The 17,120-nt window shown below is 40.1% G+C and overlaps 1 long non-coding RNA gene across 1 annotated transcript; it reads right to left on the bottom strand.

Annotated features, from left to right (window-relative positions):
• Positions 1–918: 918 nt before the first annotated feature.
• Positions 919–3,395, bottom strand: LOC310875879. The gene is made up of 3 exons (XR_014570694.1): positions 3,332–3,395; positions 1,957–2,148; positions 919–996 (listed from the first exon to the last, which is right to left on the bottom strand). It is a non-coding gene; the product is annotated as an uncharacterized lncRNA (long non-coding RNA).
• Positions 3,396–17,120: the final 13,725 nt, after the last annotated feature.

Genomic DNA, 17,120 nt, shown 5'->3' with positions numbered 1-17,120 from the left:
CATGAATATCTCTGTATTCCGGGACGCCCCCGGCCGTGCCAAGAGGGGTCCCTGCCGGCCGAGCTACTCAGCAGTGGGGGAATAGGGGGGGGGGGGGGGGCAGACTTAACAGGTTCTTGAAGGTTCTGGTTATATGGAAACAGAATCAGAACTTGGTTCTGGAACTTCACAGGTTCCTGGTAGTTCTGGGATCTGGAAAGTTCTAGTTCTGTTTCTTGTTCCACCCCATAGTGGAAAAGAGGCCCAAGATTGTATATAAAGTAATAAAGGGGCGCTCGGGTGGCGCAGTGGTAAAGTGCCTGCCCACCACCGCAGAGTCTGGGGCTTTGAATCAACTGCGGTGCATCTGGCTTTGAGGGAAGCCAAGCTGGGAGGATGATATTTGTCACCGTACTCCGTACTGGGGCTGTACCTGTACCTGTACCTGTACCTGTACCTGTACCTGTACCTGGGGCTGTACCTGTACCTGTACCTGTACCTGTACCTGTACCTGTACCTGTACCTGTGAGCAGGGAGTGTTGGGTGGGAGGAGCCGGACGAAGGATACAGCAGTGACAATGTGTGTGGGGAGAAATGTATTGACTAAAACTATGTATTACTTTACTGCTAAAATTGGGGAGAACAGGGAGTAAAAGGCAAAAATATATAATATTACTCAAGTAATAAAGTGTAAACTAGTAAAAACCTAATAATTTTGGTGAGTAACCAATACCATAGACTAATAGGATATTATTATAATAGGATCATTATTTTTTTTGCATAGCATGCACCACAGTGCTATAGCAGTGAGTCATGCCAGGCGATTTGCTTTGCCCATCCAGACAAATATAAAGAACATAACAAAAAAAGTTACTTACCTGATGAAAGCTAATGAGATGACATAGTCAGAGTGGACAGCAATGAGCCAGTCACAATCTTTGTTGTGCGGGTAGGGATGGGGGTAGTTTGGAGAAAGAATTAACCCAGAAGATCCTGTCACATTCCCTCCACATGGAGCTTGAAAGTAGATGAAGTAATGAAGTAGATTTGAACAAAATTACATAATTATACATAATTTCCAGTAGTAATTATTGAGGGGAAAAACTGCAGTTTCCAGCCCATGTGGTTAAGCTAATGTGTCTTCTAATGTAATGATAGGGTAAGAGCAATTTTTTATAACAGCTTTTGAAAAGATAAGTAGCTAGTTATAAATACATATTTGACTACTTAATGTAGTTTTCTACAGCTTGAATCAATTTTCTTCCCACTGCCTGGTGTTGGGGAAATGGAAATATATTTTAAGATGAAAAGAAAATCCTCAATGCAATTCAAAAGCACTGACAAGATTAGGAATTTTAAACTATCTTCCCTAATAGAAAGTTATAATATTCATTACACATTAATAATAAAAAGCTTGCCAATCTCCCAAACTATTGTTTTTATCCACATCCATTAAACAGACTGGAACTCAACACCAATGATCCCATCAATAAGTAAGCTAATATAAGATAAACATGTATATAAAATAATGTACCATGCCCAGTGCTCAGTTCTTCTCTGGACAGAATTAATTACATTGATAATTGTTAAATTAATTAACTAACAGTTAAGCTGTGATGAAACAACATATTGGCTGACCTCAGCCCTTGATTAGCCACAGTGAGGATAACACTTGGCAACAGCTCAAGATGTGTCTCGACTCTCGAGTGCTTTCTGTTATCCTACATATATACCTGTATATCTTTTACGGGTTTGATAAGAAATACATTCTCTGATGTTATCATAAGTTATAGAAAGTACTCTCCGTCTCTCACATGTATCATTTATTTTACTCCTAATCCCTATACACTGCTCCTTCACTTGTTCATTTCTGCCCCCATGTACTTTCCCACATCTCCCTCTCCACCGCTCCCTCTCTCTTTCCATCTCCTCCCCCTCTCTCTCGTCATTATTCTTCTTTCTCCCTCTCCCTCTCACCGATGCAGCTTGGTGGACTGGGTTGCCAGTAGGAACTATTTTCCAAGTGGATGCAGGTGATTCTGCTCTCCCCCTGTAATTCGTATCCTGGATCACAGGAGAAGGTCACTGAATTGCCAGGCTCCCGCCCTTCTCCATTGCGACTGCCATTCATTGGCACACCTGGGTCGCTGCAGGCTGTCGCGAGCGAGCCTGAAGGATGGACATGCACACACACACACACACACACACACACACACACACACACACACACACACAGTCACTCACAGAAAGGTAGGCAAGCTTACAGTGTATGGTATAATATACACAACACCCACAGATGCAAGAGCCTACACACTAAAACACACATGGTGCACATACAAACGTACAAAAGGGATTAATACATACAATGCAGCAGACAGCTGTCAAGCTCTAACTCTTGCTCAAACACAGTTAGAGAAAACAGCATAGTGTTGACTGATCTCTGCAAGTGAATGCCTGTGATGCTCTCAAAGTTGTGCAGCAGCCCAATGAAACAAATTCAAATGAGTAGTACAAATCATATCAATTCCTAGGTCATCCCTGTGGGTGCAGGTTTAGACTAGTTGAATGGTATACTCGGCTAAACTGTCAGGTGAAAAGAAGTGGCTTGACTCCTCATGGATTGAAGGACGCATGAGGTCAGTCCGTTGCTCTCCCCAGGTTGGCAGAGGGAGTGTAGTGGCCGTATCGTCAAGGATTACATTAGACAATTAAAACTGGCTGAAAAAAATGGCTTAAAAAATCCTGTGATAAAATAATAGGTAAAATAGTTCTAGGCAATATTCAGTAATTTGTTCAGTACATGCGTTTACCAATCTCTCCAGTTCTTTAGTAAACAGAATACATTTTCAGGTTGTGAGTTAGACAGTTTTATTCAAACGGGAGAGAAGGATGATCATGCTGATCAACAACTGGAACACTGTGCTTATACACAGGAATCATATTAAATGTACTATTAATGTATAAAATGTACTACTATATACAGTAGTACTACTTCTATGTCCGTGTGAAGGTAGTAAGGTAGGAAAGTGAAGATTTGTATTTAGCAGGGCCCTCTTTTTCTAAATTGATTCACTGTGCTTTAAAGTGCACATGAATGAATGAATGGTATATTTCGATCTATTCAGTTTAGACAATTACAAAACATTGTTTTTTTTCTTTTTTTTAAACACGATCGAAAAGGAATAGGCAGAAGCTTAAAGCTTATGTATGCACATCCCACCAATAGTGGAGGGATGTAGCAGAATAATTATCTTGCTTCACTTAGGCTATATAAAAATATGTACCCCAAAAAAAAAAGGAAAAATCAATTGTAGCATAATGCAAACTAAACAATAAACTGATCTTTTCTCACCTTTGAACTGTAGGATGAGTATCAGAGATATCCCGTACAGCAGTTTGTGGAGGGCCATTTTCTCTCGGATTCACTTATCTGATCACATCAGCATCGTTAAATAGCTTATGATATGTCTTCAACTCCTCCCATAAAGTACGTGGCACCTGACATTTTTAACATGCCACTGGTTTCATCATTCCTTTTCTATAATATCATTGGCCTTTCTTCTTAGCCTATAATGACATGCCCAAAATTGGGATGTCAGGGTTAAAGTAGTTGGCTATATAGTTACCCAACTTACCCAGCAAGACTGGGAAGTTATCCACTGTATACTGGCAGGTGGCCGTCCTGAGACAGGCATTATATGTGGCATAATGCATGGTCCAAGTATATTCCATGTTTGGGATTTCAATAAATGGGTCTTATACAGTAAGTACAGTTTCAGTCCGAGGACAATTTCTGAGGACAACATGCCATAATGTGTTGTGAGCTTGTAGATCAGCTTTTCCCCAAAAATAAGTTTTAATAAGTGACTTATTTGAAAATGTGTAGCGCAATGGAATGGAATGGAGTAGACACTATGACACTCACACGTCCACGTCGTCCAGAGTCAATTAGTACTGTAGGCTATACATTTGTGTTCTGGAAATATCATTGATCAATGATCACTTGTTTTGCATGTCCGTGGCAAAAATAAAACATTAATGGAAATGTCCATCACATTCACAAGCTGGCATAGTGAATAGTGATGCCCCTGGGTGCAGAAAGCTATTATTCTTTCTGGAAAAGCATACTGTAAGCAAGCACTACTGTGTGTGTGTGTGTGTGTGTGTGTGTGTGTGTGTGTGTGTGTGTGTGTGTGTGTGTGTGTGTGTGTGTGTGTGTGTGTGTGTGTGTGTGTGTGTGTGTCCTAAACACATTAAAGTTCATAGACTTGTCTGGCAAACCTTTTACGTCACAGGTGCTCTAAACTAAAAATATATATACTTTTATCAATTACCTGCACCCGCCCATGAAGCCGTGAATTCACTGGGGTTTTTTGTTTGTTTGTTTCTTGTCAAATTCCTGAGCCAAAAATTAGCTCAAGTCATTTTTGGCGTGAACTACTTCTTTAAGACTCCCCAAATCTTTACCCCAACCGTAATTAATTGTATATTAATTGCCTAATCCATGGGTTTTCAACAGGTGGTCCGTGGACCACTGGTGGTCCGTGAAGGTATTGCATGTGGTCCCTGACCATGCATTTAGTAATGTAGGAAAGTGAAGATTTGTATTTTAATTAATTGTATTGACCACAAGTTGAGAAACAATGCAGTAAATGACGTGGTGATACAGTATATGATGACGTGTCGATGTTATCAGTTACTGGGAAGTCAGACGTCAAGCGTGTCCCTTTTGACATGCTATGATGCATCGCACACCCACATACAGGTACGCCTATATTTCTATTGAAGGCAATGACAAAAGAAATAATTACAACAATGTGATCAAAGGAATTCAAGATGTACTGTAGGTGTCAATGAAGCGTGAACACAGAATTGTTCTGCCTCACTCCCCATAGCCTCCGCATCCCTGTGCTGTGGCCTGTGGCAATAGAGCGTCGCAGTCCCGCCCCCTTTCAGAACGACGAGTGGCCCAGGAAATTATTCTCCATTCATTTTCTCTATAGGCTTTTCAAAAAGTATATATATAAAGATGGTTACGCCGCAGACACAAATCATGACAATTTTGGGGCCGATCAAATAATTAGTAAGAAGAAAAATAAAACAAATAGTGTTGTATACTGCCTTTATTTTCTTCTTTCAAATTATTTGATCGATTATTTGTTGTCATGATTTGTCACGATCCGAGTTGGCTTTGTCTGCGGCGTAACCGTCTTTATATAAATACTTTTCGAAAAGCCTAAGGAGAAAATGAATGGAGAATAATTTCCTGGGCCACTCATCGTTCCGAAAGGGGGCGGGACTGCGACGCTCTATAGACTGTAAAAAGAGCCACTAGAGTGCTCTAAAGCACATTCCCAGCCAGCACACACGTCTCCCTTTCCCAATCTCCGCACCTGGTCTGGCCTGCGTGCATGCAGCTTGGCAGATCTTCGCCAGTCTGACGTGCAGAATAGATCGCCCTTTCATGGGCCCATTTTCTACATCAATATTGATTGATTGATTGATTGATTGATTGATTGATTGATTGATTGATTGTATTTGATATGTATTTATTAACAGTTTGCAGAATTACAGTAAATTTCAAGCACAACGCAATACAAACTGTGAGTGGACGACCCAATAAAGCACTACACTTGTTTACAAGAGGGTCCACCTTCATTGTTCAATTCATCATAACATTTAGAGACGTACAAATATACACTTCTGTATAGCCAAAAAACAGGAAATCATCATAAAGGAGGTAAAAAGGGAAAAGATTCAGATTTTACGGGGGCCAGTTTCGAATTGCAGCCGTCCGTAGGTGCCCTTTCAGAGCAGTTTTGAAGGAGTCAATGGATTTGCATGTCTTAATGACTGTTGGTAGGGCGTTCCACATTTTGGTGGCATAGGAGCGAAATAAATTTTGTTATGGCTCACCTTCACATGCAAGCACTGCTTAGCCACTCCCCCCTCACTGACTACTCCATCCCCCTTTCTGAAACCAGCTCCTCGCCACTCGCCCTACACACTTGCCCTCGATATGCGCATTCACGCGAGGCTGCGCCATATTAAGTGTCGTCCGAAACCAAGCAGCCTTGAGTGGAAGTGGCTTATAAAGCCCTCAAGAGCGAGTCTGTGCCGATCTAGGGCCCAATCCCAATTGCCTCCCTCAAGCCCTGAGCCCTGGACCCTCATTGACTTTAGCGACGTCAGCTGTAAGTGCTTGAGGGTGAGAGGCTGCAAGGGTTCCAAATTGTTGTGAAAGAAATGGGACAGCACTTTGAAGATGAGTCCGCCATTCATGCCACTTTGCATCACTTTATAAAAACTGTCCTTATTCACAGCCAGTGCCTACCTACATGCTTGGCCTATTTATACATGTCTATCACGTCTATTTTAGTATTTAAGCTGATCGTTTTATTATTAGTTAAATAAATACACTTTCCTGTGTGATAGGGGTTGTAATATTCATAGATAATAATATTCATTATAAATTGCATTTCCATATTATTTTACTTTGCTCATTAGTGATTTCTCATCATGTTTCCCTTATAATTATTATTATAGCGACAGCACTACCAACTGTGCCACCGTGCCCCTATAATTATTATTGTTATTAAATATATAGCCTATCCTTCCATTCCGTCTCCCTTTGAGAACATTGAGAAAGCACTATTGTGTTTGTTGACATTCATGAACTGTGGGTAATTTCTTTGCCAAAGTCAGCATCGATGCTGACTTTGGCAAAGGGCACATCAAGGGGCGGGGCTGAGCCCTCACTGACTTACCGATTTCAAATGGGACATCCCTCAAGCCCTCACAGATTTCACATGAACACGCAGCTAAATCAGTGAGGGCTCATTGAGTCAGCAAGGGAGTGGATTGGGCCTATAGACTCGATTGCCTTGTGCAGCCCTGCTCTCTGTCCGCATGGAAACCGCAACCTACAAAAGTACCACCACAAATAAATGATAGATAAACTGCTCCTAAACAATCTTCATCTGATGCAGAATACACAACGCTCCAACTGATGTTCACAAGGGCTATATTTACCCTACCGTGAAAAACTATAAATGAAACCACACAAACAAAACACCTTTTAACACAATGATTTATAAACACCATGGATGTATATGACATGGATTTTGACAGTCATGCTGTATTTCCTTTTAAATGTCCATATTAATGAAATCCACATGTCACACAAACATACACGATGCAATGCAATTGCAATATAACTGTACAAACAAAATAACAGGTAACACAATTGCATGATGGTAACCATGGCAACGGATTGTGTCTGTTTATGCACAAGGAGGGCGAGTGTATTTTTTATACCCAGCACCCTAATCAAGGGAACTTGATTCAGCTGGAGGGGCACTTCCTGACGAGGGAACCTTCCGAGAGCACTTCAAGTCAAGGGACTGGTTTCAAAAAGGGCCCAGGCTCTACTCTGTACACCTGCTCTCCTTCACCAATTCTCTGCACCTGTCTTCCATCCTAAAATCAAGCACTGCCTCCACAAAAGCCCAGTCTGCCCTTCATTCCACGCCAGAGCTTCACCTGTCAAAACGTAGGCCTATGGTAATTAAAGGTATATTCAGTGATTTGACTTAATTCAAATATCACAATTTTTTTGTTTTGTTGTGATAATCCTCCCTACTATAGAGTGTGCTGGCCATATAAGGAGTTCCTCCCTGTCCCCAGTTAACCCCTGGGGTCAAAAAACCTTAGGTTTCGTTTTTGACTCTCTATCCTGATTGGACGAAAGGCTGGGTCCCACAGCCAAAAACGAAACCTAAGGTTTTTTGAGTGAAATCACTGAATATACCTTTAAGTACAGGCCAAGTCTCGTATTGTTAAACTCAGTTTCAGTGCTAGTTACATTTAGCTTTACACAGCTACACGTATTACCAAGCTGTTCAACTCTACACAGTTGCAGCTCCTGCCTTTGTTTTTGTTTTCCTGTGGTGGTTATTTTTCTCTGAAGAATGACTCTGCCTCTTCTTCTCCTCTCCAGTGTGTCAACCTGGAGAGCCCCCCCCCCCCCCCCCACCAACCCCATAATGTTCACTAAATACTTTGTGAATACATTTTCCCTCAGGCTTCACCTGAACAACGCCTCACTTCTTGCTGTGCACTTGGGTCACACTAAATATAACATAATTGAATCCCTTGTTTGTGCCAAATCTGGGTGGCACATGGTTTGTTGAGCTCCCTCTGGTGTTGTGGGTGTGGACTTCGTTGACATTAAGGAAGTATTTAAACAGGCACATGGGTATCTTGGTGGTGTATTGAATCTTGTGGACCAGACCCATTGCAAAATGCTGTACTCTGTTGTCAACCCTAAGCCATTCCAGCCTGTCAAAATGGGCAGGGGTCTGCAGCCTTGTTTTAAGGGCCTTTGAGGTGCAGCGGTACCAAGGTGCCAATTAGGTGCATGCATAGTCGAAGAAACCTTGTACTAGGGCTCCTGTTAGGGTCTTCAAGGTGTTTTTGTTGACCATTGAGGAGATCCTGCAGGAATCTTGCTCCTTCGTTGACTTTTTTGATTACGTTGGTAGACATTTTATCACCGGAAAGATTTGCCTCCAGGATGGAACCTAGGTAGGTAATTTCATCTTTTCGTGTGATAATACTGTCACCCACTCTGGGTGACATGATTGAAAATATTGATGAGACCACCTGGGCCTATTTCATTTTGCATACTGCCAATTAGCTTGAGGAATAAAATGAACCAATAGCCAACTAACAGGCCTATGTATAATGTATCTGCTTTGTAATTTTAGTGTCAAATATGTGAGTTCTTCCTGGGGTAATTTCCACAAACTTTAAGACAATACTAATAGTAAATTTAAGTTCTACATCAAACCAGTAAAAATCTGCCGGGGAGACTGGGTGTACTGAGCTGTTGTATTAAACTTATATACAGTGAAATATTGGCCCATATCCTACCACATACATTTTGAATATAGTAGCCTTCTTTTATTATAAATTTGTTCACTCTTTTGAAACTTCCCCAGAAAACACTGATATAATTTTGCGGCCTTCATGGCTTTTACAATTGTTTTTTTTAACATAATTATCATAAAGTAAAACCGCTGCTAAAACTTATAGGTTTTTCGGCACTGACGGTGATTGTGTACGTTTTTCACACTGTATCAAGACGGCATCAGATCAGATATGACGATGTTGTTCTTTCAGAACAAAAGAGGGCAACTGTTGTGATTTGTACTGTAGATTATGTACTGTACATCTAATGATCTCTGTGTACTGAACTCTCACTGATCCGCTGAAACAAATGAATGCCGTAACAGTAACACCCTTCTGTCATTCAACCGTCTGAGGCTCATTGTACTCTGAAGGTGGGTGGACTTTTTGCATGACTTGATTTTGTATCATGTACAGTCATACAGTATAATTCACAACTGGTTTGTCAGCATTTATCTCAAAGTAGCTTTCACAGAGATCCATGCGGCCTACAGGGGCGTCATGGTAAATGGTAAAAGTCATTCAACTTACATTTCAGCAGGGACACTATGGGTGCGTTCAGAAATGCGCACCGGGAGCGCACTCGCCTATTAGTTTGCATTGCACAGTGCGCTCAGTGCGCTATTAACGAACGGGCCCAATATCACTGCAGGGTACGTACAGGCTTTAGTTCCGACACTATTATTGGTCCGACAGTCATTAGACCGACAACCTATACCTCAAAGCCTAACCTAACCATAACCGCAAGCACGGGAGCAGCGCATGTCCTTGAGGGAGTTCCCGGGGGTCCCCAGCTATATGATATGCAGGAACCAAATGGACCCGTTGGGGTCCATTTGGTTCCATTTGTACACTCTCAGAGTTAAATTAACTTTGATTTTACAACAAGTCTTCTCTTATGGGGCATACATTTTCAACTGGGGGGTCCGCAGGCTAATGGGTATAATTTTGGGGGTCCTTGACGTGTAAAGGTTTGGGAAGCACTGAATTGAATGGCTATAGCTTTTGTACTTCTCCTCAACTCGTCTTTTACAGTGGCGGTGTGGCGCCTAGCTGTCATCAAGCCGTTTGGATATGCCACTGGTTTCAACATTGCAATAAGTCCACTGTCCACCATACTGTAGGTGCTGCCTTTCTGTCACTATCTATGACTCAACAATCTGAAGGTCATGGCACTCGAGAGACGATCACAAACAAGTCTCCACACCTGTATCATATTAGTCATAACAAACTAATCAAAGTCATATACCTCAAAGTAGCTTTCACAGAGAACCCTGGCCTAAATGGAAGGTTTTCTCATCTTTTCTTATCACACCTATAATAACCAGTGGTGTAAAGTAACTAAGTACATGAGAAACTACTGGGCTACAAGTGCTTTAGCAAAGTCGTATAACTGACAAGAATCCCTCCAAAGTTGAATATACAGTAGGCCTATGTGTCAAATGTGCCAGCATTTTACATATGCATAGCGGCGCGCGCACCACACACACACACACACACACACACACACACACACACATACTGTCCCTCAGAATTGTGGGTTGCCTGACGTAATGTATTGTCAGCGGCAACGTGCATGGCGTGTCACTTGCTTGAAGAACATAGTACAGTATGTGCAGTAAACATTAACCCGTCCCAGGTAGGGACTGGCATTGTGCTTTAAAATACAAAATGACTATACTTTTTCTGCACCGGTACCATATATGATTGATAGATTTTTTTATTTCATAGTATGTAATACAAAAACTATTACTTGAGGATAGAACCAGAAAAAGCACAAAGACTTGTTTACAGGGTCCTCCATTTTCAATTCATCATTCTGAACATTGATTTAATGACGTACAAATGTACACTTCTATGAAAAGAAAGGATGGTTAAAAAAGGGGGTGGTTAATGCATGTTCGCCAACCTTAATGCATGGTCGAACTAACGGGAGGTCGAACCACAGAGCAGCCCCCATCAAGCCTGACGGCCGTAGGTGCTCTTTGAGAGCGGCTTTGAAGGAGTCTAGGGATTCACATTTCTTAATGGCTGTTAGTAGGGTATTCCATTAATTTAATTAATTTAAACCCTTGTTGGAGCCAAATCTGGGTTGCACGTGGTTTGTTGAACTCCCTCTGGTGTTGTGATTGTGTACTTCGTTGACATTAAGGAAGTATTTTGACAGGTACATCAAATCAAATCAAATTTTATTTCTAGAGCACATTTACAAAGACCAGAAGGTCAACCGAAGTGCTGTACAGTGTACACGATCATGAAACAAGCATACAATCAACACAAACAGTATAGTAAAACAACATCAAAGCAACACAAATATTGGTATCTTAACTCCTATAGAGCGTCGCAGTCCCACCCCCTTTCATGACGACGCCAGGCCTAGGAAATTAATGCATTTTTCCCCATAGACATTTCTAAAAGTATTTATTTAAAGATCTTTAAGCGTCGTACGAAGCCAACTCGAGTCGTAACAAATCATGACAAGAAACACAATATTTTGGACCAAACAAATAATTGCAAAGAAGAAAAACAACAAAAAAAGTGTTGTAACCTGCTGTTTTTTTCTACTTTCTAATTCATTGTTTGGCCCAAGAAATTCAGTAAATAACCCTGTTCCACAAATACAATGATACAGATTATATTTCAGTAAATCATAACCCAGTTCCACCGAACAACACAATGATACAGAATGAATACACTGTGTTTTGAGGCAAATTTGTTGGTATTCTATGTGTGTGCATGTGTGCGTGGCATCTGTTTTTTTCTGCAACATTTTAGCACTATATAAATGGAAGTATTTGAAGATTGTGTAAAACGGTTTCTTAAATTCTTAACCACGTGTGCTCTATACTCCATACAACAAATGGCAAGCTCACATCGTGATGTGAGCTTTCTTTCTTCTGCTCTGAATCTCAGTTTTCTATCCTTTTCTCCTCGGCTCTTCTAGTTAAAGTTCACAATCCTCCCTTCTCTGCTGATGAACTTAAATCATCCTCAACATATTTATGATTGTACAATATCGCAGCATCACAACCTCTGAATATGTTACTGTGAGGGCTTTATAATGTAACGTAACCTTGATAATCTGAAAAGAGGTGAATAATGGCACCATTATGGCTACAAAGATAAACCTGATTATTTTGCTTAATATTAATATTATGATTATTGATAATGAGTCCTGGGAGCCTGATGGCCAGCCAGATGGTTTGTACAATGATAACATGGGAAAAAATCACTTCTTCTGGTCATTACACACCTGAAGAAGATCCCTATGGAGCAGCAGTTCCCAAACAATTTTGGCTGACGCACCCCCCGCCCCACATGGAAATAAAAAATGCATAAGCAAGAGACATATATTCCCTATATATCCACATTGGCATAATATGTTATAACATATTTAAAATAAAACCATAGCACCACCATTTCACCTTTTCATGTCGCGCACCCCCTAGAAGGCGCTCGCGCAACACACGCACGCACCACAGTTTGGGAACCAATAAAGTGATGTAGCTGGAGTGCAGGCTCTACTTTTCTCATTGATAGCCTTTTTTTATATATATATATATATATATATATATATATATATATATATATATATATATATATATATTGATAGTAGGTTTCAACAATGTAGTACAGTTTGAACATACCATTTTTTCTTTTTTCTCCTTCACCCCATCCCTCCCCCCACAGTTATCGTCATCATTAAACAATATAAAAAATAACAATAACAATTGAGTACAGACATACAAAAACAACCATGTATATTTGACATATAATATGAACAGTAGAAAACAAAAATAATAATTTAAGCACAGATAACAAAAACAATATAAATAACAAAAATAAAACAAAATAAATACAATTATGAGTTGGGTTATTCGAGTTCAAAAGAGTTACAAGTTATGTTGGAAAATATTGTGTTGAATCGGAACGTTGTCATACAGCACCCTCTATACACAGTTCTATCGTTATGAGGAAGCAAAAAACACACATAGTATTGATTCAATTAGTCTGTCGGAAGTAGTCTCAGATTCTCAAAGTAGGTAATGAATGGTTGCCAGCTAGAAAAGAACCTTGCTGTTGAACCTCTAATTGTAAACTTTATTTTTTCCAATTTTAAAAATCCCATAGTATCCTTAAGCCACATAGCTATTAGAAGGGGGAGTTGGGGATTTCCACCCCAACAATATTCTACGTCTTGCTATCAGTGAGGCAAATGCTACCATATTAGACGGTTTCTGGGTTAGAAGTTCAAAATCTGATGGTACCCCAAAAATAGCGATCTGGGGTGACGGCTCCAAACGAACTTCAAATATATCAGACAAGATCTCAAATATTTTAGTCCAATAATGTACCAACTTGGGGCAAGACCAGAACATGAGAGATAGGTGAGAGAGCACATCTATCACATTTATCATCAATTCCAGGATATATTGTAGCAAGTTTAGATTTGCAGTAATGAAGTCTATGAAAGACTTTGAATTGAATAAGGCCTAGTCTAGCACATGATGTTGATTTGTTGACTCGATCAATAGCCACATCCCACCATTCATCAAGAAATGTTTCACCCAACTCGGTCTCCCACCTATTCCTATTTTTGTCCATAGGGAGGATGTTTAATCTCATAAGAGATTGGTAAATCACTGAAATATGGCCCCTTTGCCCAGGATACAGTTTTAGGAGGTTGTCCCATGGTTTATTTGCTGGTTTCTCAGGGTAGGAGGGAAATTCATTTTTAACAAAGTCTCTAACTTGAAAGTATCGGAAATTGATAGCCTTTTTGGAATTGGCCCAACACTCATGTGTGTATATTTTTGCTTTTAAACCTTAATATGTAACCGTGAAGAGAAGAAAGCAAGCAAACGCATACTAGCTAGATCTTTCTGATTATTTATGTAGCCCTAAGCCATATGGTGTAGAGCAGGGTTCCCCAATTAATTTTCCTCAAGGGCCATATTTTGACTATAGGGTACCAGGCTGGGGGCCGAGTCCACACGCGCGAAAAATTGGGTTTTATTTTATTTTTTCATTAATTCATAGATGTAGAACAGTGGTTCTCAACCAGTGGTCCGGGGACCACCAGTGGTTCTTGAGGGGGTTCCAGGTGATCCCCAGCTAAATGATGGAGAGTTGGTAACCAAATGGACCCTCATAGATCTTTAACTCTTGAGGTTGTAAAATGTAATCGATTTTCAGGGCAAGACCCCATTTGAAAAGATATTACAGGACTTTGCGCCAAAAACCGCCAACCCGCCACTTTTGATGCGTATGCAAATAAAACAGCAAATTGTGCCTGATTTGCTGGGACCAGATTACATACATGACCATATTTCTTACATCATCATTGAGAGCTATAGTCATACATATACTATATATATAATTTGTAAGTTGATTAGTGGTATACTGTGGTTACTTTGCGCCAAAAACCGTCCCAGCCAACCCGCCACTTTTGATGCGTATGCAAATAAAACAGCAAATTTGTGCCTGATTTGCTGGGACCAGATTACATACAGTACATGACCATATTTCTTACACCATCATTGAGAGCTAGTCATACATATACACACCATGTACTCTGGTCAAAGCAAATCAGGCACAATTTGCTATTTTATTTGACAGATTATATATATAGTACTATAATGTATGACTAGCTCTCAATGATGACGTAAGAAATATGGTCATGTATGTAATCTGGTCCCAGCAAATCAGGCAAAAATTTGCTGTTTTATTTGCATAAGCATCAAAAGTGGCGGGTTGGCTGGGACGGTGCATACGGACCGGGCGAAAATATTACTTGCGTGCTCTGCTTGAGCAAGTAATAACAGACTGGCAGGTGGCAGCCAAGTAGCCTAGCATCCTACTAGCCTACATGTAGGCAGAAAGATGGTGCCCAAATAAGCCAAAATCCTCTTTCGTTTGAAATGTACCCATTCTGCAAACAGTCAATCAATCAATCAATCAATCAAACTTTTTCCACCACCGACTTTCCTTAATAGTGATATATTTTCTGCTGATACTCATATTGAGCTATAGCCAGGTTGTCCACATGATGGTGCCATTTGACCAGCTATTTTCAAAGTGAGTTTGAAACTATGACCAATGACAAAAAAGACTCTCATACCTATTGGTAGAAATACAACAATACTTTATGGTTTAAACTACCATGGTAGTCACATTATAATTAATAATTATATTTATTATAGTCATTATATTTATGTATTTATGTATTTATTTATAATTAATTATTAAGTAAGAAATCTCTCTCTCCATCCCTCCCTCTCTCCTTCTTTCTTTTTGATCGATTTAAATATGTATTAACAGTTTGCAGAATTACAGTACATTTCAAGCACAACTCAATACAAAGACTGTTAACTGTGAGTGGATGACCCAATAAAGCATTACACTTGTTTACAAGAGGGTCCACTTGTCAATTAATTACAACATTTAGAGACGTACAAATAAATAAATATGAAATAAATGCTTAAACACTAGGTGTAATGTTAGACCACAGAAGTGAACCTTTCAAGCCTGTTTTCTCAACTCGCTGTTTTCTGCAAGACATTACTCTATAAGCCATATCTCCAAAACTGGTGGGTCAAACTGAACAACCAATATGTCCATTTGAGTTATGATTCCCTGATTTCATATGACAAAAAAAATTAATAAAAAATCCAATGGCCTTTCCTTCTGTGCAATTGCAGAGATTCATATGAGACAGACAAAGTTTGCAAATGGATATTGGAATAAAAGTAAAACTTTAATAGTTTAGCTGCAAATCATTCAACATATCTTCATAAGATACAAAATTAAGATTGCATTTTTACTTTTTTATTGCAATTAGAATCTAAGCAACATACTTTTGACCCCCAGGGCTAGAGTGAACATTCCCTTTTATGTTAAAGCCACATTGTGCAATATTTAATAGACACATTGGATTTTCACAGTGCTTGTCTTTATGTTGAGTTTGAGACCGTTTTGAGCCTGTGGTAGGTTTTATGTTACATGGTGGACCACAATGGAAACAAGCTTTTGCTTTTTTTGTGTATAGTCCATGTTGATGTTTTCTAGATTCTTTTTTTTTAAACTGCCAATCCAATAAATCTTATCTATCTATCTATCTATCTATCTATCTATCTATCTATCTATCTATCTATCTATCTATCTATCTATCTATCTATCTATCTATCTATCTATCTATCTATCTATCTATCTATCTATCTATCTATCTATCTATCTATCTATCGCACAATGGGGCTTTAAACAACCAAATCCACACAATAAAATAAACAATGTAAAGAGAGGTTCCCCTATGGCCAACGTAACTTAACGCAACTTGGTGCCTTGAAAAGCCCTTATGCAAAACTAGCCACGCTGTAGAGCATCAGTGCGAGAGTAGCCATGGTTCATGACTCTCGTATTCATACGAGAGTCATGAAGAAACTTCACCCTGTTTTTTGCGCTCGCTGCATTTACAAGATTTCCGTATATATAAAAATTCAGATTTCAAATATAAAGTACTCACAATTTGTCCCACGGGTGTTAGTTAGTTGCAGCTCCAGCGATTAGAATTTCTGCATCCCACGTTGTTTAATAAAAAGCATTTTTATCCGAGGTGTTATTTTGCCATTGGCTTTCAACTACGCACCCCTATCGGTCGGGAGGAGGGTGGCACTCGGTGTGTTCGATATAGGTACGCTGACCGCCCTGCCAATACTGACTAATAGGCGAGTGCGCTCCCGGTGTGCAACTGTGGATTTCCCAAACGAACCCCGTTTGAAAAAAGTAGCCGGGGAGCTCGGACAAAAATGCTTTTTATTAAACAACACGGGACGCAGCAATTCTAATCGCTGGCGCTGCTACTAACTAACACCCGTGGGACACTTTGTGAGTACTTTATATTTGAAATCTGAATGTTTATATATACGGAAATCTTGTAAATGCAGCGAGCGCAAAAAACAGGGCAAAGTTTCTGCATGACTGTCATGATAATCATCATGGCAGTCATGTTCCAGGGCTAGTGCGAGAGTTAAGACATACGTGAAATACGTGAAATGGACGGTGTTCGGGCCGCCACAAAAGAGACTTAATGGGTTTAATGGGTGGTGGTGGGCGCGTGGTCCACCCCGGCCATAGGTGGTCATGGGTGGCCACGGTGGGTATGTGGTGGCTGG

This window comes from Protomyctophum parallelum (genome assembly GCF_964188405.1).
Source record: "Protomyctophum parallelum genome assembly, chromosome: 18".
In the NCBI taxonomy this organism is placed as follows: domain Eukaryota; kingdom Metazoa; phylum Chordata; class Actinopteri; order Myctophiformes; family Myctophidae; genus Protomyctophum; species Protomyctophum parallelum.
This window is presented reverse-complemented; position numbering and strand designations above follow the sequence as displayed.